General features: G+C 37.2%; 1 pseudogene; it reads right to left on the reverse strand.

The window, feature by feature from the left end:
* Window positions 1-560: 560 nt before the first annotated feature.
* Window positions 561-14546, reverse strand: LOC118994130 (40S ribosomal protein S3-like; annotated as a pseudogene).
* Window positions 14547-27537: the final 12991 nt, after the last annotated feature.

Below are 27537 nucleotides of genomic sequence, written 5' to 3' on the forward strand. Positions count from 1 at the left end.
TATTCAAAGGGTCACTTTATAAATTAGTTAAGTGTCCAGCCACTATATTGTACACTGGAAACTAATATTAAATAATATCGAACATCAACTGTAGTTGGAAACAAAACAAAACAAACAAAAGCCAAGTGTATTGGCATCTATTATCACCATTCTGAAGGCTGATAAAGGAAGAGTGAGGAAAGGAAGTGATATCTGCTAGGTGCCAGTTAGCACTCTGAACTAGGTACTTCAAACAGTGAATCGCGACACAATGCAGATGTTGTTATGACACCTGAAGTTCAACTTGGTTAAGTTACTTGATCCCTCAACACAAGAGTGCCTCCAAATACACGAATGAAAGAGTTAACCTGCTTCCTAAGTCTAGGTCCTAAATGTACATCTTCATCTAAACTGGACATTTTGGGCAGCACACATACCAGAAAAAGTGAGGTAATTACCAGCAGAATGCTCTGCAAAATCTATTAAATTTGCAACTTTGAAAGCTAGGCATGTATTTAATTCCTTTGCTTATTTAAATACGTTATTCAAATTTGTATAAAAGTGATATTTTGATTTAAAAAATCTTTTAAAAAGCTTGTATTAAAGGTCTCTATAGAGCAACATCCAGGCTCCACATCCAGCTGCCAACGAGACCCTCTGATGCTGGGGCATGGTGGGCAGCTCTGCCTTCCCTCCCCTCTGTTCCGAGATGGGGGTGGTGGGCAGTACCTCATCTTCGGGTTCTGAAATTCTCACGTGGTCAGGCAGGAGCTCCTTGGGGACACTCTTACCCCTTGGGTCCTAAGGAAGCACGGTCTTCACTTTGATACCCGGCACACCCTGACTAAGCGGCACATGGCCCATGACAGTGTCAACAGAGTAGTTATCAGGGTCCCCACTGTGGATCATCAGACCATCGGCAGACTTCATGGACTTCGCCCTCTGTCCTTGGAGTTTGCCAGACACCAGGACCACGCAGCCTTTGGCCCCACTCTCCGTGATGGGGGAAACTCCACGGAGACTCCTTTGACTCCACCTGGGCAATGGCACACAGACCTCTTATGGCTGCCTTTTCAGCACGAAGCTCTGCAGGGCCCTCAGGGAAGGCAAACCTCCCCTGAATGACAGCAGCTAATTCCAGTAAAGGACTCTTGGATAAAAATCAAATCATAGGCAAAAACTAGCGACAGGTTTCTGAAAAGAATACAAAGCTCTTTGTCATCTGTACTTAATTGAATTTTATTCTTTATTTTAGACATTTGGGATGCATAAAAGTCTACAAAATGCAAATGTAGGATTTGATCTTAAATTTTTCAGGTTATTTTTACAAATAAGAAATCTGAGCACCAGTCCTAGCTGTTGTAGCTTCATGGATTGAGTGTTGGCCAGTGAATCAAAGGGTCACCACTTCGATTCCCAGTCAGGGCACAAGCCTGGGTGGTTGGCCAGTTACCCAGTAGGGGGTGCAGGAGAGGCAAGCACACGTTGATGTCTCTCTCCTCTCTTTCTCCTTCCCTCATTTATAATACATAAAAGTTTTTTAAGGTTTTTAATATAATATTAGAGCATCTTAGATAAGTGAGCTAAATATTAATAAAATGTAAGTAAATTATATTAAGAGCAAACATTTATTGTAGCAGATAAATGATTTGAACTTATATATCCACCACTGTGGGGCATTTTTTAATGCCAAAGGAAAATAGTTACCACATTGTTCTAATCTTTATTGTTATAGTCCTTTGCTAGCCCTTGTATTTAGTGGGAAAAAGTTCTATATTCAAATTTACAGTATGTAGAAGGAAAACTACAAATGGCAGTTTCATTGTAGATTATACAATTTCCGAGTATAGCACAGGCTAACATAATGGTTTTCCAACAGGGCCCATTTATATGGCTATTAAATTCTACTCCTGACATTCCACCTATATTTAATGATTTTTTTATTTTAAAATAAATTTTAATTTATCAGGACAGAGAAACAGTTGACATACATGAGATGGGTAAGAGTTCATGTTTGAATATATTTTATTGATTATGTTGTAATAGTTGTTCCAATTTTTGTCCTTTATCCCCCCCACCTGGTACCCCCCCTTCCCTCCAGCAACCCCCCTTAGTTCACATCCATGGGTCATGGACATAAGGTCTTTGGCTACTCCATTCCCTACACTGTTCTTAACCTCCCCCTGTCTGCTTTGAACCTACCAGTTTGTACCTCCCCCATGCCCCTCCCAACTGATAACCCTCTGAAATGATCTCCATGTCCATGATTCTGTCTCTATTCTTCTTGTTTGCTTAGTTGGTTTTTTAGACTCAATTGTTGATAGTTATGAATTTGTTGCCATTTGATTGTTCATAGTTTTGATCTTCTTTTTCTTAAATAAGTCCCTTTAACATTTCATATAATAATGGCCTGGTGATGGTGAATTATTTTAGCTTTACCTTCTCTGGGAAGCACTTTATGTGCCCCTCGATTCTAAATGATAGCGTTGCTTGATGGACTAATCTACATTTAGGTTCTCGCTTTTCATCACTTTAAATACTTCTTTCCAGTCCCTTCTTCACTGTGAAGTTTCTTTTCAAAAATCAGCTGACAGTCTTATGGGAAATCCTTTCTAGGTAACTTTCTGCTTTTCTCTTGCTGCTTTTAAAATTATTTCTTTATCTCTAACCTTTGGCACTGTAATTATGATGTATATTAGAGTGGTCCTCGTTGAGTCCATCTTGTTTGGGACTCTATGTACTTCCTGGACTTGTATGTCTATTTCCTCCACCAAACAGGGAGGTTTTCTTTCACTTATTTTCAAGTAAGTTTTCAATTTCTTGGTATTTTTCTTTTCCTTCTGGCACCCCAATCATTCAAATTTTGTTACATTTGAAGATATACCAGAGGTTCCTCAGCCTATCCTCATTTTTTTAAAGATTTTATTTTTTATCTTTAGAAGGGAACGGAAGGAGAGAAGGAGAGAAATATCAATGTATGGTTGCCTCTCATGTGTCCCCTGCTGGGAACTGACCTGCAACCCAGGCATGTGCCCTGACTGGGAATTGAACCATGATCCTGTGGTTCGGAGGCCCGCGCTCAATCCACTGAGCTACACCAGCCAGGGCCCTATCCTCACTTTTTAAATTATTTTTTTCTTTCTCTTTTTCTGATTGAATGCTCTTTTCTTCCTTGTGTTCCAAAGCATTTATTAGATTCTAGTGTTCACCCCTTCCACTGTTGATTGCCTATAAATTTTCCTTTATTTCAGTTAGCATAACTTTCATTTCTGCGTGGGTACTATTGAAGTACCCAATGAGTTCCTTGAACACCCTAATAGCCAGTGTTTTGAACTCTGCATCTCATAGATTGCTTATCTCCATTTTGGTTACTTCTTCTTCTGGAGTTTTGTTCTGTTCTTTTATTTGGGCCATTTTTCTTTGTCTCATTTTACAACATCCCTATGTTTGTTTCTATATGTTATACAGAGCTGCTTTGACTCCCTGTCTTAGTAGCATGGCCTATTGTAGAAAAGCACACCTATAAGTAACATGGGGAGGAACTTTGGGTAATCACTGGGGTGGAGCAACCCATGTCACCCCTCTGTGGCTCTGTTGAGGGAGAGTTTACAGAGGAGACAGTGCTGCTGCCTGGCTTCTGGAGTTTTGTCTGGGAAGAAGCTGTCTCCCAACACCTGCCCTGATGCCAGACACTTCAACTATTACCAATATGCCACTGGTGCCCTTCCAGCTGTTGCCCTGGTGCTGAAACCTAGAAGGAGTAAGTCTGCATAAGTTCTAAGTCCAGGGCAGGACCCTCCAGAGGAGACTCCTGAGAATCTTAGTGTCTTTTGCCACCTCAACCTCCACTGGTTTTTACCGCCAGAATTTATGGGGCCTTATCTTCCTGGCTCTGGAATCCTGAACTGGTCGGTCTGCTGTAGGTCTGGGATCCCTTGCTCTCAAGGTATCCTTCCTGATTTTTATCCACCACCCATGGGTATATGATGCCCATTCTGCTTCTCTTCGTCTCTGCCTCTCTCCACATCTCCCTGCCTGTCTGTGCATCTCTGCACCTCTCCTGTTTAGTCATTTTTTAATCAATAAGTTGTAAACTGGAAATTCTTTCTATATACATGTGTTGTCAATATAAATTGCTGCTAGATAATGAGTTTTGGGTTATACCACAGAGAGTAAAGCAGAACACACATTTTTAAGATTTAGGCAAAATAACTTTGATAATTGTATCAGAAAAATTGTATTTTAGAGCTATACGTATGATTAAAGATTTATAAATCACTGTCATAAATTACTTCATAGATATTGAAACTGATATATAATCTGTATTCCTTATATTAAACATTTTGTTTGATAAGAAAATATGTTGTATGATATTTAAGAACATAAATTATAAATCATTCCCCATATGTTTATGTAGAATATATTAATATTTAATTTTATATAATCTATAAATAAAATCTCTAAGTTTTAGGTTTCCTTCTTATTTCCTAAATGTGTTGATGACAACCGAATAACACCATAAACTAATTTTATAGCAAGGAAATAATACAAGGCAGACCATTAACTGCAACTATGTAATTATATAAATAAATAAATGATTTAATTTGATTGGATTAAATAATGTAAAATGTTTAAATGAATGCCATGTTACATGGTAATTTGTCTAGATATTAGGTCCGTATGGTGATGTCATCCATTCAATAAGAGAATGGATAGTGTTTGCTAAGAGCTCTTAATAACAAAGGATCAAAACTGGTTGTCCTGAGCAACAGAAATCTGTTGTCTCACAGTTCTGGAGGCTGGAAGCCAGAGACGGAGGTACCAGCAGAGCGGGTTTGTCCTGGTGGCCTCAGGTGCCCCTTGGCTTGCGGATGGCGTTCGCCCCTGATTTCACCCAGTCTTCTCTTTGGCGTCTCCCCATGTGTGCGTCCTACTCGGTGTCCGAGTTTCTCCTTTTTCGGAAAACACGGTCATATGAGACTAGCGCCTACGCTAATGACCTCACTTTCACTCGATCATCTGTGAAGACCCTATTTCCACTTAGGTCACTCTCACAGGCACTACACATTAGGGTTTCCAAGCCTGGGGGAAACAATCTAGTCTGTAACATATGAACCTCGTGCCCATTATTACATGGCCAAATTCCCCAGACAGAGAGATAGTGACTGATAGATATGAATGTGTGGAACAGCCAACATTAGGTGGGACATGTGTTCTATTTCAGCCAGTGTAACTTCATTTCCATCTTCCTTTAGAAGCCCCTCCTTCTTCCCACTTAACTAAGCTATACTCTGCTCTGATATGTATTTAAAAAATTCTTGCCACCCAGTTGGTAAAAATTCAGTACTTTAAAAGATGCTGCTCAAAAATTTTGAATCCCAACCCATAATTAAGATAATAATACTTATGCAGCCTTTTATCTCAAATTTCCATTCTTCTTCTAACATATATATATATTAAATACCTGTTATGCGCCATAATTTCTGTTAGGGATATCTTATTACATATTACTTAAAGAAAATAAACAGATTACTTAAGTTGCTTATTTTATTTCAAAACCCCATTTCTTTTGTCTGTCAACAAATTTTTTGTTGGTACCTCCTATGATTCAGCATTCTATAAGGTGCTCATGAAATAAGACCAATCAAGCCACTCCCAAGAACTAATATTTTCATAATGTGATTAAAAATGGAACACAAAATAAATAATTTCATATAGAGATGAGTTATAGGAGGAAAATAGCAAAAGCTTGTGGGAGAGTTCTGTTAGGGAGAAGTTTGTGGATGAGACTACTTTTGAGACAATCAACATAGTCCTCTTGGAAGCGTTTCATTTTGGTTCTGTTTAAGAGCAACTAAGTAAAAACGTTTTAACACATATGATTATGTTTAGTGTTCTCATTCTCACATTACAGGTATAAAGTAAACATGTTGCAAGATGGTTTTTATTTTCAATGTGACTTGTAAAATATGCCCTTCATTCCCTTTGTGTATTTCATGTAGGCCTGTCAGCTCAAGCAACCACTAGTTAACTACAAATTACTATCATCTCGTGTCTTTGTTGTCTTCCTGCTTTTCTCCATCCACCTTCATATCCTCTAGCATTATTTGGTTCTGAGATGTGGGGAGAGTGGCCCAGGCCACTTGTTAGGAAACACTGCAGTGTAACCTCTGAGAACATCTGCTCCACCTCTGTCAGCCTGGCACAGTTCACGCATCTTCAATTTGCTTCATTACTTCTTGTTTTGTAGAAGAGTGACAAGATACTTGGCCCTCAGGGGAAAAGAGATGGAAGACCATTCTCTGCCCCAAGGACAGGCAATTTAAGTTAGACAAATCAGACATAAAACACAATGGCTGAGAAACTCGTTCATTTTCCAAGTGGAAACAACCTGAGTTTACTTTCTCTTTTGTGGAGGTGGCAAATTTACTGATCCAAGGAGTGGAAGTAGTGATAGAGAAATAGAACATCGTTCTTTAAAATTTATTTTTTAGTGTTCCAACCACCGACTAGATAAATTTCATTTCACAGAACAACTGAGATGATTCGAGGAGCTAAAATTAAAACTAAATACAAGATAAGATTAAATCAATCAATCATTATCAAAAATATAGGTGAAATAGATCCTTAAAGAGTATGACAGTATTTTGGCTATCAAATCAGTGATCTAAAAGCAGTGAGGCAGCAATTATTAAAAATAAATATGAAACCATATTGCTAGTCCAAAAGAGTAAAAACCTAGGAAATACACTAGCTTTTTAAAAATGTGAGCAAAGAGTACAAACTATTCCTTCATTAATAAAAAAACTAACATATAAATGTTCAACAAATGCTTTCATACAGAAAGGGAGGAGAGAGAGATTCTTTGGAGAAAGTGATTTTCAATAATAACTTTTTGTAAAATATCGGTCTGAAAACCTAGTTCTCTGGGAATTCTTAGAGGACTTTTTCCATCTCCACTCTGTATTACCATCTACATTTCACCAAGAAGTTCATATCTTCCTACAAAGTGCTTAACTCAAGCAAATGGGCTACCTAGATTCCATGTTTCTAAAACAACAACAAAAAAATCCATGGGTGACAGTGATGAAAGAAATACCAGTAATTCAGGGTTCAGGGCCCTTCAGTATAAAGCACTTGTGGGTTGGGGCTACCATGTATGTGGGATTGATAAATCGAAAACGTACAGGTTTCAGGTCTTGGAGAGTATGTGAGATGAGTGAAAAGGGAGGTTAGCCAAACTTTCAGGGAAAAAAATCACTACATTCCAATCTTATTGAAGACCAGTTAAAATCACGCATGCCACCAAAAATATTGCCCCTTTAGTACTAAGAAAGGGTTGCCGATGTTTTGGTTCCATAGTTATCACTCACTTTTCAAACTGTTCTGAAAGAAGAGACGGAGAAGAATAATCACCCTACTCTGCCTTGGTGAATATAGGCCTCTGGGAATTGTAACTATAAAATCTGTAGAGGAAGGGAAACAAGTAATTTCATTTCAACCTTCTGGAACTCATATCTTTCATACCATTCAGTGGATTTTGTCCATTGTGCTTATTCCACTGTAAAATTAGATATACGAAGAAATGCATAATTCTTGTTTTTGCTCTTGGTTGTAAATCTTTAGAACAAGCTTAAGCTATAGCTGTTTAAAATTGTGTATCATGACCACATTTACAAGTTGTTTTGCCCAAAATGTTCAGTTAATGCTGCATTTAGTAGTGAAACTAAATATAGCTTGGTTTTGAACTATGATATTGGTAAAATTTAATAATATATAATATAACACTGCATAGTGCTAAATATGTACTTTATTTGTTAGGAAAAGAATAGTTAGGGGAATGTAATGATACCCCTTTATAAAAACAAGAACAAACTCCAATATGCCCTTTTTAGGCATAAAGAGACTCTAGAATTCCCAAATTCAGAGGGGTATATAGGCCAGGTAGTTTAGCTGGTTGGAGAATTACCCATATATACCAAGGTTTGCAGGTTTGATTCCAGGTTAGGGCACATACAGAATCAACCAATAAATGCAAAAATAAGCAAAACAAATCAATGTCTCTCTCTTTTTGTTTCTCTCTCTCTCTCTCTCAAGTCAGTATAAAAACTCTTAAGTAATAAAGTAGTATAAATTTGGAGCTAACCTATGATCTGTAACTCCACTAGGTCCATTGGCCTAGGTTCAGTACTTCAGGGTTCCTGTAAACCTCTGTATGTAAGGGTTTGTATTTTACTAGAAATATGTCATTAGATTTTCAAAAGGCACTGAGACAAAACAAACGAAACTTATGCTCAGCATAAATAACCATTTTGTACATTTTTATTCAGTATGTTTGTATTTGTATACTGTGGGTGATTTATAAAACATTCAAATGTTTGGGAATAACAAGGCTCTGATGAATAATAAACTGTCACATTTGTGAGTGCCTCACACATTGCGAAGGCCTTTATATAATGACACCCTCCAGACTTCTTCTTTCCCCCTCTCTCCTCCCCAAGTCCCTTTTCCCTTACACAGTCATCAAGCCAGGTGCTGTCTTAGTCACAAAAGCATTGTGTCCACAGTTTATCCCATTTTGCCAGGGTTTTCTCTCTCTTCATCAGCTTACTCTGCTTACTTTTTGAGATGAAATGTGCTCACCTTTAACAGGAAGCTAAACAACAAAACAAACAAGCAAGCAAAATATAACCAAAGACACTGAAATAGAGAACAGGCTGACAGTGACCAGAGGGGAGGAAATTTCAGGAGAAATAGGGGAGGGATTTAGAGGAACATATATAAAGGATACATGGACAACAACTGAGAAGGGTGGAAATGGGAGGGGAGAACATGGGGAGTGGGAGGGGATAGGAGTAATAGACAGAAAACTGTACTTGAAAAATAATTAAATAAAAAATTGGAAAAAAGAAATAAAATAAAATAACTAAAACTAAAAAAAAAAAAAAGAAATGTGCTGACAGTCACTCATACTAATTCTAAGGATGGATATCCCTGAATTGATTATGTATATTTCGAGTCTAACATTGGCATTTAAAAATTCTTTCTCTATATCTTCTTGTTTGGTTCACTATATATCAAAATTCCAGTTTCCCGAACTATAAAAGAGGAGGGGAGTAATGATAATAACTAACCTCATAAGTTTATGAAAAATAAAACGATCTTATATATTCTAATATTCTTGCTAATACCAGCAATATAGCAGGTCAAGGAAGCAGAAATTAATTCCAGCCATCACTGGGAAGTAATTAATGTTATGCAAAAATCGCTACTCCCACAATGCAGCCTATTTTGAACAGGGACTCTGATCAGCATTATTAATAACAGTAAGAAATGGGTGTTTTCCTGTGGAGACCCTGCGTGACTAGTGTGGTGAGAATCCTTGAACTCTTTCAATATAGTACAGAACGATATGCTGTATATTTCTAGGTAGTTAAAAAAAAACTATCCTTTAACTTCTGGCATTTTTTACAAATGGGGTCACTTTATGGAGCGTCTGGGGGAAAAAAAAAAAAGCTTTGTGAGGCTGCTTCGAGTGCATTTAAAAGATAGAAGACCATAGAACATCAGAAGCCAGTTGGAAGACTCTGTGCATAAGGAGCAAAAGGGACCCTGAGCCAGCTGGAGCTTCGACCAGACATCCAGCAGAATTCCATCTGGACTCGCGTAGGAACTCCCCTTGCAGGCGTGGAGCGTTCTCTGGCTGAGACCTAGCCTGGTTCTCTGGCCCTCACTTTTCTTCTTGGACTGATAGTTTGTCCCACATTTGACCTACTCTGTTTTCCAGCTCTGACTTCTGAATGTGCCCCGGTTGCCATGACTACCAGTCCTTGGTTTTTGACTCAGCCTGGCTTCTGGTCATAGCTTTTGGGCCCACACACAGCCTGGTTCTCAGTTCCTAGCTTTGGATTCATTTGCAAATTTGTGTGTAGGCATGCTTTAGGCCTCTAATTCAACCATGACCTCTTTGTTATCACTCATTGGGACGTGAGGTCTAGACCCAAGGTTCCCAAAATGGGCCCGAAAGAGAAAACATCAACTTGATTATTTGATGTTATTTGAGTCCGACTCATGCTCCTCTTTAGTGGCTGGCTTTGAAACAGCACTTCATTACTCACCCTTAGTGGGGAATACTTTTCTACCCTAATCTAATATGTCTCAGAGCCATAAGTAAATCAATTCTGCCAGCATGCATTTATTCTTCCATGAATAGTGCAAGTGTTAGCTTAAATGAATGTATATCAATAATTCAATTTAAAATTATATTGAGCATATGCAAGGAAAAACCACGTGCAGAGGACAATACCAGACATTTAAACAACAAAAGAGACATACATAAATAATAGACTAGGCCAAGTGCCCCAGAGGTACATTTAAAAATGCACAACAACAATAGCAGCAACAGAGCAGAAGGAGATTTTAGGTGGCAAAAAAGTCTATTTTATGGACATCAAGAAAGAATTTGATATGGGTATTAATGAACGAGCAGGATTTCGGCAGAACTATGGAAAATATAAAGGGCCCGAACAGGATGAGAGAACAATAAGGGGCAAAATGTAAAATTGGTAACATAGAATATCATCAGGAAAGTAGTTAGCTTCCTGTTTAGCACGAGGATCAAGCTGATAAAGGGAAACAATCGAACAAAGTGGACTGATTGGCTGGGGTTTTCCGGGAGGGTTTCAAAGCTTATGTGAGAAGCCTTCATTTTATTATGTAATGATTCGTAAGACATTGCCTATTTTAGTTATACCTTAGGAAGATTCTTCTTATGTTGTAGGGGAGAAGGGAGAGAGACTGGGAGCGATAGGCAAAAGCCTCAGTAATATTCCAGGTTAGAGGTGTAAGTGCTTCAGCAGAGAGAGAACACAGAAGAGTCACTGGGCAGGAGACAGCACTGTGGAGAGTGGACACGAGAAAGCTAAAATGTTTATGATCACCGTGGCCCCTCTACGCGTATCATTTCCTATATGCTTAGATCGTAGTTTGAAAGAGAAATCACATTTCTCCTCTCAGAAAGTGAACTGCAAAAAGGCATTCTTTCCTGAGCTTCATAGCTTTGGGGAATCACAGTGTCATCTGGAGGGGTGGCTCTTAAAGTTGATGGCATTATCAGAAACACTGAGCAACTTGTTAATGTTTTTTTTTAAAATTTAGTATTAGATGAGATATTTGAATCTTTGTTCGAAAACAAATACGAGCAAGTAGCTATTGGGGAAGGGGTCTGAAGATTGCTGAGGGCAGGACCAGAGTGGCCCTGCTCGATCTCCAGCTTCCCCACAAGTCGTAACACACCGCCACCAATGTGCCCCTAACCCGATGGCACCGCTATAAGTTATTTTAATGAGGCCTCCATTAAATGAATATGTTACTTGTCCTCATGTCAAAGAAGATAAAAATTGAACAGGCTGTAAATGACATTTTTGTGTGCATTCAGGAACCTCAGAAGACAATTTCAATAAAATAAATATTAAACATGTTTTGAAATGCATCTCTCATTTTTAGTGAAAATTACTACTGGCCAATTAGACTAAGTAGTATTTTTTTATGCAGTTAAGGGACTAGTGAACTTACCCCACAGTGCTCCGGTTGGATGCATTCAGTGTTTCCTGCTAGCAGAATTACAGTTGGAGATTTTGGTTCTCTATTTTGTCTTGCTCCAAGCTCTATGGTCTCAGCCAAGCAAGACGCTCTAATTGCTTTTGAAGATGGCTCTTCACTTGAATGAGCACTGTGGGGTGCAGATCAAGATGAGAGTCTGGCCTGGTGTAAGAAGCCTTAACATACGCCTCATTTTATTTTATTTTATTTTACTTTTTGAGTATACTTTGTATTCAACAATTTCTTTTTTTTATTAGTTTCCGGTGTACAGCATAGTAATATATATTCGTGTAAGTTACAAGGCAGTCCCTCTGGACACATACAGAGTTATTACAGTATTGTTAACCGTATTCCCTCTGCTTTCTCTTACACCCCTAGTTTGTGACTACCAATTGGTACTTTTTAATCCCATTACCTTTTTATGCTGATCCCCAGCACCCATCCCTCTGGCCTCATGTGCTGCATTGCAGATCAGTTTCTGCCTAAGAAGGATTTTGTGGAACCTTCAAAGCATGTATACAAGTGTAATTCACAATAGGACACTATGGATTACAGAATAAACCAGAATGGACCCTGTACTTGAAAGAGACACATATCAGGATAAAAAAAAATTAAGGATTAACTAGTTTTCAGACCTGCATTATTTCTATGCATCTAGTACATGTGTCAGAAAATATAGTAATAATTTATAGGTCAGGGGTGTTTGCAAAAAATGCATATGCATATTCATTTATTCTGTGAAAAATAATTTACATACTTTAGGATATAGGTCACTTTTCTATATTAGCAAAGATACTTGCATAGTTATGAAAACTTTCTTTTTCATGTCTTAAATCTCTTTTGTCACTACCTAAGATGACAATATATATTCTGTTCCCCAAGGCCGCTCACAAAGTGCTAATTCAGCAGCATTTTTCCCTCATGCTGTCAGGTTCTGCCCAGATTTTTTTTTACTGACATTTGGAAGGATCCTGCTGCCTTCAGAACTATAAAATAACAGTAAGAGTTAAACTTTCATTGTTCGTGTTTGGGCAAATAGACACCTTAATTTTAAATATCCCAGGACATCAACCTCTTATGTAGAATAAATGATAAATCTAAAAAAAATTGAAATGTCATAAGCCAATAGTTACCATTAGGTGCTACAATCTGAGCAGGAATAGGAAAATTTAGTTATATATTTATTTATCTCACTTCACATTTAGGCTATGATTGTTAAGATTCTCTTATAGAAACTAATTTGTCAAAAGATGAAGAATAAAAAAGATGCCGAATTGCATTTCTTAACATTAAATATACAGCATCACGACATTTTAAAAGCTATCAGTGAATGCTTGTTATTCCACAAAGAAAATAATATGACACTTGAAATCTAAGCTGTAAGTGTTTGAATTCAAGTCAGTCATGTTAGCCACGAATTCTCTCATAATTTTTCTAACTGATTTTCTTTTTTAAAATTTATTTATTTAATTGTTGTTCAAGTACTGTTTTCTGTCTTTTACTCCCATCCCAGACCATCTCCCCAGTGCTCCCCACCTCCCTCCCATTTCCACCCCCGTTAGTTCTTGTCCATGTGTCCCTTATAGTAGTTCCTGTAAACCCTTCCCCCTTTCCCCTGAAATTCCCTCCCCTCTCCCCTCTGGTCACTGTTCCCTACTTCAGTGTCTTTGGTCATATTTTGCTCACTTGTTTGTTTTGTTGTTTAGCTTCCAGTTAAAGGTGAGATCACATGTTATTGGTCTTTCACCACCTGGCTTATTTCACTCAGCATAATGCATATTTCCAAATAGAATTATTTAGGCCTTATTTTTGGTCTTCTCTTATTTGCCCGTTACTGCTGTTGAGCTAGAGACGACAGACCAGAGCCCTGTACCAACTCCTTTCTCCGCTCATTGATTCTCCATCCGCCCATCCATACTCTTCCACTTCCCTTCTTAAACATGCCAGTCCACAAATTCGAAGTATCTTGGTAGATACAGATATGAAATATCTTGGACAATCCATCTAGGTTAGAAAGAGTATTTGGTTCATTGACATTTGAGTCCTATTTCCCACATTGCCTTTGAATCCATTGCTTCACGTGTTCTTTTGAATCTTATCCTTTATATACTTGATATATTCTCCCACAGTGGCCAGCTGTGCTGAAGGGCTCAGTTTATGGAAGCTTCCCTGTCCCCACTCCCCAACACTCCATGTGTGGGCACGCACATACACAAAGCACACACAAGAATAATTTTTCAGCATGTCACAGCACTAACCTAACATGGGAAAGGAACTTGGAGCTATTTTATGGTTAGGTTTGAGTAATTATACCCTAAGAATTGTATATTGATTAATGCCAAAGGACTATGCCATTAGAACTCAAGAACTATATGGTTATCAGTATGAATCAACTGGAAAGTGCAGTTTGTTCAGAGCCTACTCTTGTCCTTTCATAAATTGCATATTTGAAATTTAGTTATATCACTCCACTGGTGAATAGTTAGGTTTGTTTTTGGCATCAGTGTGTGTATCCACACATACATTCATTTGGTTTATAATGAACTTGATTATATTTGTGGATAAAACTGCGAGACAATTTTGTTAATTTATTCCCAACTTTTTCATTTGAGTTAGCAACAAATTTTGGACCTAGGGTTTATTCAGCCATGACTTCGTGATCTAACCCAGATACACAAGGGTAAACCTCAGGGGACCTCTCAGTGGTAAACCAATTTTAATTAGCAGAAGATCCTTAAACTGCGCATTCAAAACAAACCGTCACTCAGAGGAAGATACTGGTGCCATCAGTCAGAGTTCCCATTCACGACTTGTGCAAGGCAGCGAGCTCTGGGGAAGAGCCGGTGAGGGGTAATGAGAAGTGTCACTTAAAGTTAGTTCCTGGAAGTCAAGATCAAAGTGAAGGACACTCACCCTCTGGTCACTAAATCCCATATCAAAGTGTCAGGTTTCAGAGTTATCTCCATTCGGCAGTTTCAGCCAGGGAAAAAAGAAATGCTAAGTTAAGGTTCTGGAAGAAATATGATTCTTCCTCTTGAAATTCCTAGTTCTTAATTTTTACTTCCTGCTAAAGGGAATAGGAAATGGCAGCATAATTATGGCTATAGTGAAACCAACATGCCCTCAAAAAAAAAAGTAAACATTCATACATAGACTTTGATATTCACCATTTTGTTTATATTTTGTCACTGATATCTTCATTTGGATTTTGAAGAATTATTTCATTTAATACTTTCTATGTATTGTTTTACATTTCAGTTATTCACGGAAGTCATTGCATGCATTATGAAAAAGAATAGATGTATTTCTAGGAAGCACCACTAAAATATTTGCATTGTGCAAACTTAAACCACGGCTGCAGTTCCAAGTTGAACATGAAAAAGAAACTTCACAACTCAAAAAATGTGTTTTTGCTTCAAAGATGTTTGACGTGTGAATTTATTGGGCATTTGAAGTCAGCTATATGAATGGATTGGACACTGTAATCAGTTTGGGATGTTGGTCATCACTATTTGAACGCAGTTCTTCTTTCATATTTTCAGCCTTCTTATTTAAACCCAGCCTTATTACTCAGACAATGGCATTATTAATTAATAAGGTTAATAATGACAAAAAAGGAAGCTCAAGGTAGGATGGGGCTACAAAATAAAGACCTCAACTCTATGCACTACAGGTAGCCAGGACAGTTCTTACTTCTCCAGGTAAATGACAGCTGGTGCTGATAAATAAAATAAGTGGTCTCACTTCCCTGAGGAACTCTTAACAGTCTAGAAAGTTTCTTTTCCTACAATATTCTTCTTCCATATCCCAAGCTCCAACCATCTGTGGTTTACGCTAGTAAAGCATGGTGCTGTATTATCATTTTCAACCCACAAAAGCTGGAGAGAGAGAGAGACAGAGACAGAGACAGAGACAGAGACAGAGACAGAGACAGAGACAGAGGCAGAGAGAGGATTTTAAGGGATTCATCCGGCTCTTAGCATTGGAAAGATATGCAAACTTACCACTTCTCAGGCAGTGTGGTTTAGAATCCCCCAGTAGTTAGTAATTTTGTTTCAGCACATGCAAAAAGCAATGGCAGCTTAAATAGTGCCACCATCCGCTCTGCAATTAATAGTTACACTCCATTCTTTTTGGCCACTTGCCCATTTACTAGTCCTAGGTAGAAATAAACTAAAATAGGCATCCTGCTCCTAAATCAGTGTATCTTTATGGCAAAAGTCAGACAACATTTTTAATGCTCCCGTGGGTGGAGTTATGTTGAGAAGAGGAGAAGAAATGGAGAAAGAAGAGACCAGGGCAGGGAAGGGGTGGGAGGGGGTGGATACTGAAGCAACAATGGGAAATAAATGTTTTAAGTCTCTCAGGGAAAAATGTAGCAGGATGCATGTGCTTTAAAGTGGGAGAAGAAAATTAAAACCTGCTAAAGAATAAGCAAACAGTCTTTTTTCTGCTTCTTCTGCCAAACATGAAATATAATAGTCTCTAAATGGAGAGATAAACCACATTAAACGGCACCTGGTTGCAAATGTGCCAGGGTCTGTTTTAGCGCCATTATTTTTCCGTAAGTCATTCTGGAATGACTTGGAACAGTGGTCCTCCTCCAGGGATGTAAACTTGAGAGACTTATAATTGAGTCTGTTGAGTCTGATGATGTTATACCACTTAGTGGATGACTAGTGCATGAACAAAATAAGCCTTTGAGGCTGAAATTCTGTGACTCGTTCGATACTTATTGAAGGCATTCTAAGGCTAGGGATGCATCTGACAGTGAAACGAACATGACTCCGTTTTCATGATGCTTATAAAGTAGTGGAAGAGTAGGCGATTTATTGTTGATTTGGCTATCTCTATTTTTTCATTTTTTAAAAATTTTAGTCACTTTTCCCATCATTGGGGATAGGATGTGTGTGTGTGTGTGTTTTTTGTTTGTTGCAAATATAGATAGTATATGCAAATAATAACAAGCAACTGATTTGACCCTTACACGTAGCAGGTATGACTTGAGGCAAGGTAATTAATGAACCTGTTTAAACCTATTTCCTCCTTTGCAGAAAAGGGATGCTCCTTCTTACGTCCACGTTGGACGTGAGCATTCGTACAAAGCAGGTAGGATAGTGGTCAGAAAACAATACATGCTGAAATAAGTTTGTTTTATTTTTTTCTCCTCTTGGCTACTAATGCAATATTTCATCAGATCTGAGAAGCCATAGATTACAAAGTACAGAGTATTATTATTTTATGTACTGCTAAGAAAGTAATGTTATTAATTAAATTATAACAATATTTTCTTAGCACATTGATTATGGAAACATCTTGGATCTAGAATGTATGTATTCATTTGTAAAAAATATCATGAATAAACAAATGGTATTTAAATTTTGTTCATGATAATTAATAATTTTAGTGTTATAAATTTTGAAATAACTCGTTTAATAGTATGAAAAGATGAAATTGATAACTATATGTACGTACCTGCATTCATGTGTGACATCAAAGACATGGACATAAAAAGTAAATTAGTTAATAAAGGATCATGACTAAACAATGCTCTTAAGAATTGCTTATTCTATATATAGTTTAAGCAGTGGCCTGGGGCAAATGACTAAATAAACTGTGAAAATTATATGCACCTCTTAAACTAAAATTATTTTTTTATTTCAACTTGGGAAGTTAGAATAGATGTCAGAAATACTTGCAAATTAAAGACAGGTCAACCAACCAAGTTATCCGATGATGTTATTTCCCCAAACGTATCCGATGGTTATAACTAACTTGACAAAACAAGGACTTCGCAACAAAAAGAGATGCAAGCATTCAGACTCTAGAAGAGGCAAGGTTTTCTCATCGATTTCCTTGACACGGAGGCACTGGAAGTAACATTAGGCTCATAATAGACATCAGTATGGACAGCTCATCCATGTAAGTGGTGTTACTTCTCACTCTCAAGTGAGTCCATGGGTTTGTGATGCCTTTTCCTGTTCCACTGTTAGAAGGAAGTATCATTGCAGGTATTTTCACAAGTTTTTGGAATGTAATACACACATATATATATTCATTCATACACACATCATTCAGATCCATTGAATTCCAAAGAATTAATTCAATACCAGATTTCAAATTGCTGTAAAATGCTGCACTGAGAATGAGAATTTTGTTTCAAGTTATACATAGAGTCAGAAAGTTCATAGTTGTTAATCTGGCAACAGCCATTCTTGTGATGTATTCTGAGCCACCCAGAGGCTCCTTGCCTGCCAATCTCTCTGCTCTCCTACTTGGCATCCTTCCTGGAACTGCTCGGGATAATAGCCATGTGAGTCCCATATGATTAAGGGACTTTATGTGCAGGTGGACAGATGCCAGGTGCCTTCCTTTCATTTGTATTAGCCCTTTGCCTAAAAACAGCAGATGCTGTGGCAACTCAGGGAGAGATGTTTGTGGTTAGAAGAGGCTGAGGGAGTTCTCATTGGAAGCTAAAATGATCCACACAGATGAGCTGAGTGTTCCGCAGCTTGTCTGAAGCTGGAGTAGAAGCTCATGTAAATGGCTATCACGTTTTAGGTCCATTGATCTCTGTGTACTTTAGTCTGGGCACTGAGACAGCCTAACGAATTCTAATGTAGGTGGCCCAGGCACAGGAGTGTAATTAAAATGCACATAGGACTTTGCTTGCAGAAGTTCCTTTCTGTTGTTTTTTATTTCTTAGTCCTCTGTTGACTTGCTCCTCTGGAGCAAGAGGTAGTTCTGTGTGAGGTCGACTTTGCCCCGCAAGTCCCTCTATCCGCCACAGATGAAAGTAACACTACCAAGACATGATATGCTTGGGGAGGAGAGGTGGCCAATTTCTCGTAGGAAAACGGCCAGGAGCCCCTTCCTCCAGGGGCTTTTATTGGGTTGTAGTACAAAGGAATACAGGTGGTAAGGATCAAACAGTAGATAGTATTTCAAAGAAATCTGAGGGCTTAGACTGAGTCAGTGTCTGTCAGGAAAGAGGATTGCAGAAACTTTGGGAGACATACTCATTTCCTGCTTGGACCCTTAACATATGAATGAAAGCACTCTTAGCAAAGCAAGTTTCACAGGATTTTTAGGAATTCTTTCTTATGCCAGATTTACCCCGTATACTGCTCTAGCAAGGTAAGGAGCTGCACTGCTTCCCCATCACAGGTTTTCAGGCTTAAGTGGATTAGAGCCAGGAAGCGCTTCTCCCAGAGGACATGGGGACTCAAGCTATGTCAGAATAGTTGGGGGGGGGGTGAGGGTCCATCCCTTCCTCTTTGTCGAAGCCCCCCAAGTCCTTCCATGATGGCCCAAGTGATCATGTCTGGCTTAGGTTGCCCCTCTCTGTGAGGAGTCTTACCTGTCATGGACTAACCGACCATCTTTGAGGGCGGGAGAGTAAGCTGAGGCAGTGTTTGCTACCAGAGACAAGCTTTGTCTCTTGTGGCTTGCATTCTGGAGGTCGCTCACTCATCCATCGCCCATGGGGGGTAGTTACAATTCCCGAAACCAGGCAGAGCAGTCCCCACAGTTCTGCTCTATACTCTCCTTTTAGTGTTCAGATGCTCTTGCTTCCCTTTTGGGTATTCAAGAAAGCAACAGAAACTGCCTTGGAATTCACCAGGTACATGGCCAAATCTGTCATTTTTTTTTTTTCTCTCTGTGTAGAGGGAGATCTATGGTGTAACTAACCATCGTAAGAAATCTCTAACTTGGAATNCCATGATGGCCCAAGTGATCATGTCTGGCTTAGGTTGCCCCTCTCTGTGAGGAGTCTTACCTGTCATGGACTAACCGACCATCTTTGAGAGCGGGAGAGTAAGCTGAGGCAGTGTTTGCTACCAGAGACAAGCTTTGTCTCTTGTGGCTTGCATTCTGGAGGTCGCTCACTCATCCTTCGCCCATGGGGGGTAGTTACAATTCCCGAAACCAGGCAGAGCAGTCCCCAACAGTTCTGCTCTATGCTCTCCTTTAAGTGTTCAGATGCTCTTGCTTCCCTTTTGGGTATTCAAGAAAGCAACAGAAACTGCCTTGGAATTCACCAGGTACATGGCCAAATCTGTCATTTGTTTTTTTGTTTGTTTGTTTTTTCTCTCTGTGTAGAGGGAGATCTATGGTGTAACTAACCATCGTAAGAAATCTCTAACTTGGAATTGTATAAATATTCACCTGGTTTTGGGCAGATTATTCTCCTGTTTGTAGAAAACACTTTTATAGGATTATTAATTTAGAGGGTCCTCTCTCAAGGGTCTATGGAGGAGGGGATTTTTTAAATGTGCCCTCCTCCGTCCAGTGCTCTTAGGCAGGACGTGTACCTCCGGTGTGTGCAGCAGGCCTACAGCCACTTCCTCAGCAAGAGAGCCTCACTTCTTAAAAAAAGGAAAGGAAAAACACCACCAGCTTTCAGAGGAAACGTGAAGATGTTTTTTTGCTTTTAGGAGAGAACAGAGCGCCTAACAAAATGTGTTTGTCAAAAAGTAGCCTGAATGCAAAGAAGCAGGGATTTTTCTAATTAGAGTGTAATTCCAGAAACCTCTGATGGTGTCTTAGCTCTACTGAATATGGAGATTTCAAGCCTTTTCTGTTAATTAACTCAATACGCTCACACTGAGAGGGACAGGGCTCCTCACCTCTATGCTGTAACCCCACCCTTTGGAACCAGTAGTAGGTCAGTGACACTTCCATCACCATGCTTGTGCGCACAACTGGCTTTGTTCAGTGACAGGCTCAGCCAAGTAAATGGCCTGCTTGCAAGCATTTAGCTTTGGTTTTACTTTTTTTTCCTTTTCCTTTAAAAATCTTTTATTTGTTTTGCCAACATGCCTGCTTTCCTGGCGCACCTGCTTTCCTCCTTAGATACTGTTAGTTCTCTCAGAATCAATTGCGAGCAGCTTGCAACCAAATGCCTGATTAAAAAGTTAGCAGACCTTGAGTGCAATTACTTTAGCTCTATGGCATTCAGGCATTAAACCCGGTGTTAATTGTTTCTCATTTTTGTAACGATCCTTATAATAGGATAAAAACAGAAGAGATTATTTCTTGTAGTCAAAACAGCAGAAAATAAAGTCATTCGCTCTGATTAATCATTGCAATATGAAATTAAACACTATTAAGAGTAAATACATTTTAGGATATTTTTTGATTCCAGAAAAAGCCATCAATCCTTCAGTGTCAAAATGTATCTACAAGTTGACATTATAGTAAATTCTTCATCCAAACCAAAGCCTTATATAATAAATAATTTTGGATGTAATTATTTAAGGATTTTCATTTTGTTTCTGAGCACTATTTACCTTTATTAATGTTTATCATAAATACATATTCCCTTGATCAATCACTTTATCCTCAGAATGGCTTGTATTTTCAAGCAAATTATAATTTTTACATCACTTAAACTAAATATTTTAAAAGGCTAACTTGATATAAAGAGAAGGCATATTAAGAAGATTGTGGGAATAAATATTTTATCCAAAAGTGCCTTATTCCAGTCTCTCACAGCATTGAACAGATTATTTAAGATTTAGAACTTTATTATCTAAAATTATTAACATTTTGAAAATAAAGAGATGCTTGAAGACATTTAGTTTTTATTTTATAAAGTTATTTAATGTATTATTATTATTATTATCATTTAAATTTATGATTATGAAACTGGTTTTCCATCATTTGTCAGGGGTTACTCAATGGGCTGAACTGGTTTTGACTGTTGAGGTTCAGGCTGTGATTCTGTATTTTCATTCATAATGCAAAGGTCATTTGTGACAGAGTTCCCTGAGGTTCCAGGGAGGAAGACCTGTGGGCAGGACGCAGCTTGTTGAATGGCTCTCATGATGAAAATGGTGAAAATATTTGTTGAGACAACCAAGACCGCTATAGAGTCAATTTCACTTACATGTATATATTATTTTTAATTGTTAAAAAACACAGTTTATCTACTTTTTTCCCCATCTGTCAACTCAGTTAAATTTTCGGTACTATTTTGTCAACAGATTCGTTTTTCCTTTTAATGTTTAAAACAATCATGGTAATTCTTTTTTTCTGACACTGTCAATAATGAACATAAATTTTATGATTATGTATATTGTCAAATATTTTCATTGAATAGGTAGTTGGGTGTGTGACTGGTCTAAGAGTTATACTAGACACTAGATATATCAAGTCAAATAAGAAGTGATTTCTGATTTGAAAGAATTTCTGCATCTTCCTTGGATTTGTCATTATTTTCTTTATTTATGATTTTGATTATAATTTCAGATAACAAGCTAAAATACAAGCTGCCCCACCCCCAAAAAATACCTGACATGAACAAGAAGCCATTGCAAAGTGCCCACCATTTTAGGCACATAATAATTAAACCCTGAAAAAATAAACATCACTACATCTTAATGTATTTAAGTGGAAGCAGTAAAAATGAAGAGATCCTCAAAAACATTGAAAAATCTGCTTCAATATCTTCTAGAATATTAATGTTAACACTATTTAGGGGTTATAGAGTTTGCCTTTAACAGAAGAAAATAGGAAAACTGCAGGATACTACTTCTGAAGAGTTATTATTTCATATTTTTGCATGGGATTATCAGATCATAGGACTATAAATTACAGCTTCCCAGTATCACCCATGTAGCCAGGCGTGAACTACCATATCCCTTCCTGAAAGTCTCCCCTGGTGTGTTGGATCCTTCTGTTGCATTCCTACCGCCTCCAACTTTCTCCTTCATGATATCTAACACGTTTATAACCACTCGGTCTGATCCGAATGATTTACTAGATTGTAAGCCTTAGTAATGGAGAGGCTGCACTATAGTGGATCGACAAAATCCTCTTAGCATCCAAGACTGTCAGATAGAAAGTATTTATCTAGAATTAACAGTTTTTGTTAAATAGCTGAGTAAGGAGCTCTAGAGAATCTGTTAAATCCATTCTATCTTGGCACACATTTTGCACGTTGACAAATTCTTCTAATGGTATAGTTTCAGATGTGTCTGTTTTATGAGGATTCATAATTCAGATAGTTGTCCTTTTACTCTTTTGTGATGTACACCTCTTGCATGCAGTTTGAGGCCTAATCGTGAAATTGGTGACTAGAAGACGTTGGAAGATTTTTGATGTATATCACTAAAATAGGTTTAATCTGCGGCTGCTAATTTTCAATTTCTTCTTTCACCAGAAACACTCCAGTGGTACTTTTTGTTTTAACAATGTTGCTCTGAAGACATTGAGGACAGATTATGCCCATGTGAGAGTCAAATGGCCATGCTCTTGCACTGAAAGAATGTTCTTCTCTCAGAGTTTCCCAGGAACTAAAGTTGGTTGGTTAGCTGCCATATTTGATCAGTTATCATCCAAGCTGCAGTTCCAATGAAAATCTCCAAGAGTTTCATATTGATGAAAAGTTAGTGATCAAATAAGACAACTGAACTGCATTCTGTCTGTGCTTTTTCAGCCTGTGAAACCTAAGATAAGATGCCTTCCATAGACACTGAGCTCTATGATATATGCCAAGAAAGGTACAATAATTTTTTAATTCCCGAAGTACCACTATCTTTCTTTCCCCATTAGTCAGGCGAGGGCATGGACTAGATCAGAATTATTTTCTGATATGAGTGCCATTTCATTTCATCTTTATGAAGTTAACTCTTTAAAATATGTCCCTAGAACTGTCAAAATTAGTTTACATCATTGGAAACTACAAGTTAAAATGTCTATATAATGGAGAACCCTTAAAAGGTTATGTTTTAATTTTTCTGAAAAGGAACAAAGGACAATTGCAGACCAAAACTTACAAATTTAGACATGCAGAAATATTTTTGAAATGCATATGGTTAAAGAAATATAGAACCTCTCAGGGCTAAATATAAGAATGATGGTATGTGAGTATTGCTGTCATGTACACACACAAACACACTAAATAGAAGTAAAATGCAACATAATGTAAACCTGTGCTGTTATCCTTTAAATTCCATGAAAATGGCCTGAAATTCTCTTCATTTTGACTAAAAAAATATTTGTCTACTTGCTCTCCTATTTAATCTTCAGAATTATAAAAATACACTTTACTTTTAGAGCAGTTTTAGGTTTACACAAAAGTATACATGATATACAAAGTTTCCATATACATATTCTCTTTTTGAACAGTTTCTCCTATGACTGTCTTGCATAATTTAGTATATCTGTTACAATTAATGAACAATATTGATGTATCACTATGAAAGAAAGTTGGCAGTTTACATTGGTATTAGCATTTGTGTTCAAATATATATTCCAGGGAGAATAAATTTTCTTTCAAATATTTAATTGTACTTTTTCCCCTTTTTATTAAGTATACACATTTAAAACATTTGTTGAAACAATAATTTTATTGAAAATAATTTATTCTAGACTAGCAATTGGCCCATCATTTTAAACATTATGTACATAGGGTAATATATTTCTGTATTTTAAGATCCTAAATATAAACTTTAGAAAACATTGTATATATGTATGTGTGTGTATGTATATATATATAATCTTCAACCCAAAGGTCATTTACTGTCCTTAATTTTAATGTACAGGCTAAATTGTAATGTATAGTAAGTTGCTTTTTGTAAACATTTCATTCTGAATTCACCTTTCCATATTTGCCCCTGATAAAAAATAGAAGGACTTTGTGGGTACATGCATTGAATCTTTGAATCAAGCAGACTTACAAATATTTACTTTATTACCTTTAACAAAACATTGCTATGATTTTTGGGTTGTTACTTTCTGGATTGCTGTGTCCACATTTGGAACATAGTATTTGAAATTTTGTCTCTTTAAAAGTAACTATGTTTTTCTAAGTGTAACTCATTATTATACTACACGTAATAAAATACTAATATATACTAATATATATGTACTAATATACTATATACGAATATATAGTATAATAAATCAGTATTTTACTCATTGTTATGATGCTACATAAATCTACAGAAGCTTTTTCTATAGAGAAGCTTACATTTGTAGACAGGGATAATACCCCAGTGTACAAATAACTGAGATTGGTTATTTGGTAATGTTTTTGAAGAAAATAATAAAAGCCACAGGGCAAGTAGTGATTATAACTGAGATGTGGGAGTGATTTTTGTTTCAATATTAGGCTCAAAGTCACAGTGACTGTCTGAAGTAATAGGTAGATATAGAGTTGTTGTTTTTTTAAAAATAAATTCCATGCAGTTTGCCTGTTCAGAACAAAAACCAATCTACACAGTAGAAAAGAGATATAAAATCTTACACATGCTTATTCCAACTGGGTAGTTTCTCTGGTTTTTTTTTTTTGAGATCATTATAATGGTTCTGATTCTAGCAGAGTAGAGCAGGTAGTTACATATTACATTTTTCAAAGCACTAGAGGCTTGGAACATTTTCCTCCAGCTTATCAGGACATCAGTGTTGACACAACGAGATAATGCTTCTTAATATTTTCAGAAATATTTGCATATATTGTTCATATTCAAATGGTACAGATGCACTGCTCAGTACGTATGCATCAAACTTGGTTTTTAAGCTTTTCTTCAGATTTGTGTAATTCAACCCCCCTTAGGAAACCCATCACCATTCCTCTCATTCTCTAATACTATATGCCTTCACTGTTCTTTCTAAATTTATGATCCAAAAAGAATATCCTTATATGTAAGCTGAGAATAAAATTAGAGTGATCTTTATCTAAGGAACAGAAACCATGTGCTTAGTTGAGAGCCGTCCTTCAAATTCACCCTCTTTCAATATATCGGAGTTCCTCTTTTGTAATCGTCCTCCGAGATGAGTTGTAAGCCACTGAGTAAGATACGCTATATTACTTTGCAATCTCATTTTTAATATGCTATTATTCACCACTAAGAATGGCTTTTAGTTGTTTCAGAAACAAAAGGATCGTCAAAGGCAGGGTTATGATCACATTGGCACCCGAGCCTGTGCCATGTACTGTCATGCAAGCTCTAAAACAACTCAAACACATAAACTCTGAGATATTTTAAAATATGCTGGTATCACAGGTAAACTGTTTAGATTTTCAATACTCACTCCTTGAACTAATTGAGTAGATATTTTATCCAATTTATGTTTATTTAAAAAGCAGTTTTCTCATAAGCACAATTTTATATGGTAGGTTCTTCACTCAATGAAATATTATTGCTAGACAAGAAAATTTTTGTTGCCAGAGGAGGTTATGTATTATATGGCACTGTTACCATGAAGAGACTGTTTAGACATACAACTTGGGGTAAAAGAGTTTGTCCAATCAACGTTTCTCTCTCACATCAATGTTTCTCTCTCACATCAATGTTTCTCTCTCTCTCCCTTCCTTTCTTTCTAAATCAATAAAATACATTCTCATGTGAGCATAAAAAAACAATCTGTCCACATTAATATAGGTTTTCTCAGATTTAATGGTTTGCATTGGATTTTTAAAATTAGGAATAAAGCAAAGATCTCAGACATCACTGACAATTCCCTTGCCTAAGAATAGAAAAAAAATTCACATTCTAAGAGGCTAAGTGTGTCTGTCTATATGAATTAGAGTCTGTGTGCAAGTTTATCATAGATGCACGTAACTAAGCATACACAATTTTATGTATATGTGGCATCTATGTTTTTAAAGTATCCTCATTTTCTTCCTAAGTTACTCTGAAAAACAAAGCAATATGACTTGAATTTCTCATGTTCCTGATCAAAATTTTCACCTGCCAACAATATTTTCATGGAGATCCTTTGAGAACTAAAAGAAGACGAACTTAGAAACCCCCTGTCTTCCACAACACAAGTGTTTTTCACAATACGATTACAAAAGATAAATGAAGTTCTCAGTCACTTTTTGGGGCGTGTTAGTTAAAAGAGACAATGTTTAGAGGATAGTCACCTGATATCAACCAATCTAACTATCGATCTATTCCATGAGATTTTTTTACCAATGAGTCCAAGAATTCATGTGGAAGTCCAAGGATGCCTGTTTCTTTTGTTCATGGTCTATATGGGCAAAGTCAGCCCTTTTCCTGCCTGCACTTCTTACCCTTTCTCCATTCTGGAAAAGCATTTCTCAAAGTGTATTGTGTTCACAGGAAAGCCTAGAAGTGAGAATTCAATACTTGGGCAGTGGTATCATTGTTGTGTTTTGTTCTGTACACAGTTCCATGTCTTGTAAGTGTAACTCGGAGCTTTGCAAATACGTTCTATAAATTGTGTTCCGCTGCCCACTTTCTCCATGCAAATCACTTCTTCCATCAACCTCCTTATGAAGATCTGGTTCTTTAATATGACTGTTTGGGGGGCTCCTGTCAATTAGTGATAGTTTTATTCATAGTTAGATGACTCTCTTCATCTACAAATCCTATAAATTACAGACTAGCAAGAGGCTTTTTAAAAATTTTTGCTGAAGATGACAAAAGGCTCCTCTTGGTAAATATATATTACAAATTCTAGGATTGGTTCAAAGAACTTCCTACTTCTTCACTATTTCTACAACATTTTTTAAATTTTGTTCTTTATGCTACAAAAATAAAACCCAAAAGCTAGATAAATAAAATCAAACTGCAGTGTTGACACAAGATCAATCAGAACAGATCATACTACACTCTAAGTGCAAATTAACACTTCTTCCTGAGGACTTTTAAACAACCCTATTGGACAGAAAGTGTTTCTTGGGGGATTTCTATGGCTCATTCAATCCCTCTATGTGTGTTTCATTCTCTAACCTGGAATAACATGACCTGTCCACTAAAACTGTGAATCACTAACTTCATTCCTGTTAGGTAAGTATGACCTTGTACCTGTTCAGCCATATACAAGGGAAGTTTAAAGTGTGCGTGTATGTACATGCATGTATTCGTGTGTGTGGTATATGTGAATATTTAAACTCTGTAAAGTCCGGGATGTCTATTAAAGGATGCTTTGTCCTTAAAGAAAATTTGGCCTCTCTTGGTTTTACAATTCTTCTTTTGT

Source organism: Sturnira hondurensis, unplaced genomic scaffold, assembly GCF_014824575.4.
Source record: "Sturnira hondurensis isolate 20B ecotype Veracruz unplaced genomic scaffold, ASM1482457v3 Scaffold0000880, whole genome shotgun sequence".
Taxonomy (NCBI): Eukaryota; Metazoa; Chordata; class Mammalia; order Chiroptera; family Phyllostomidae; genus Sturnira; species Sturnira hondurensis.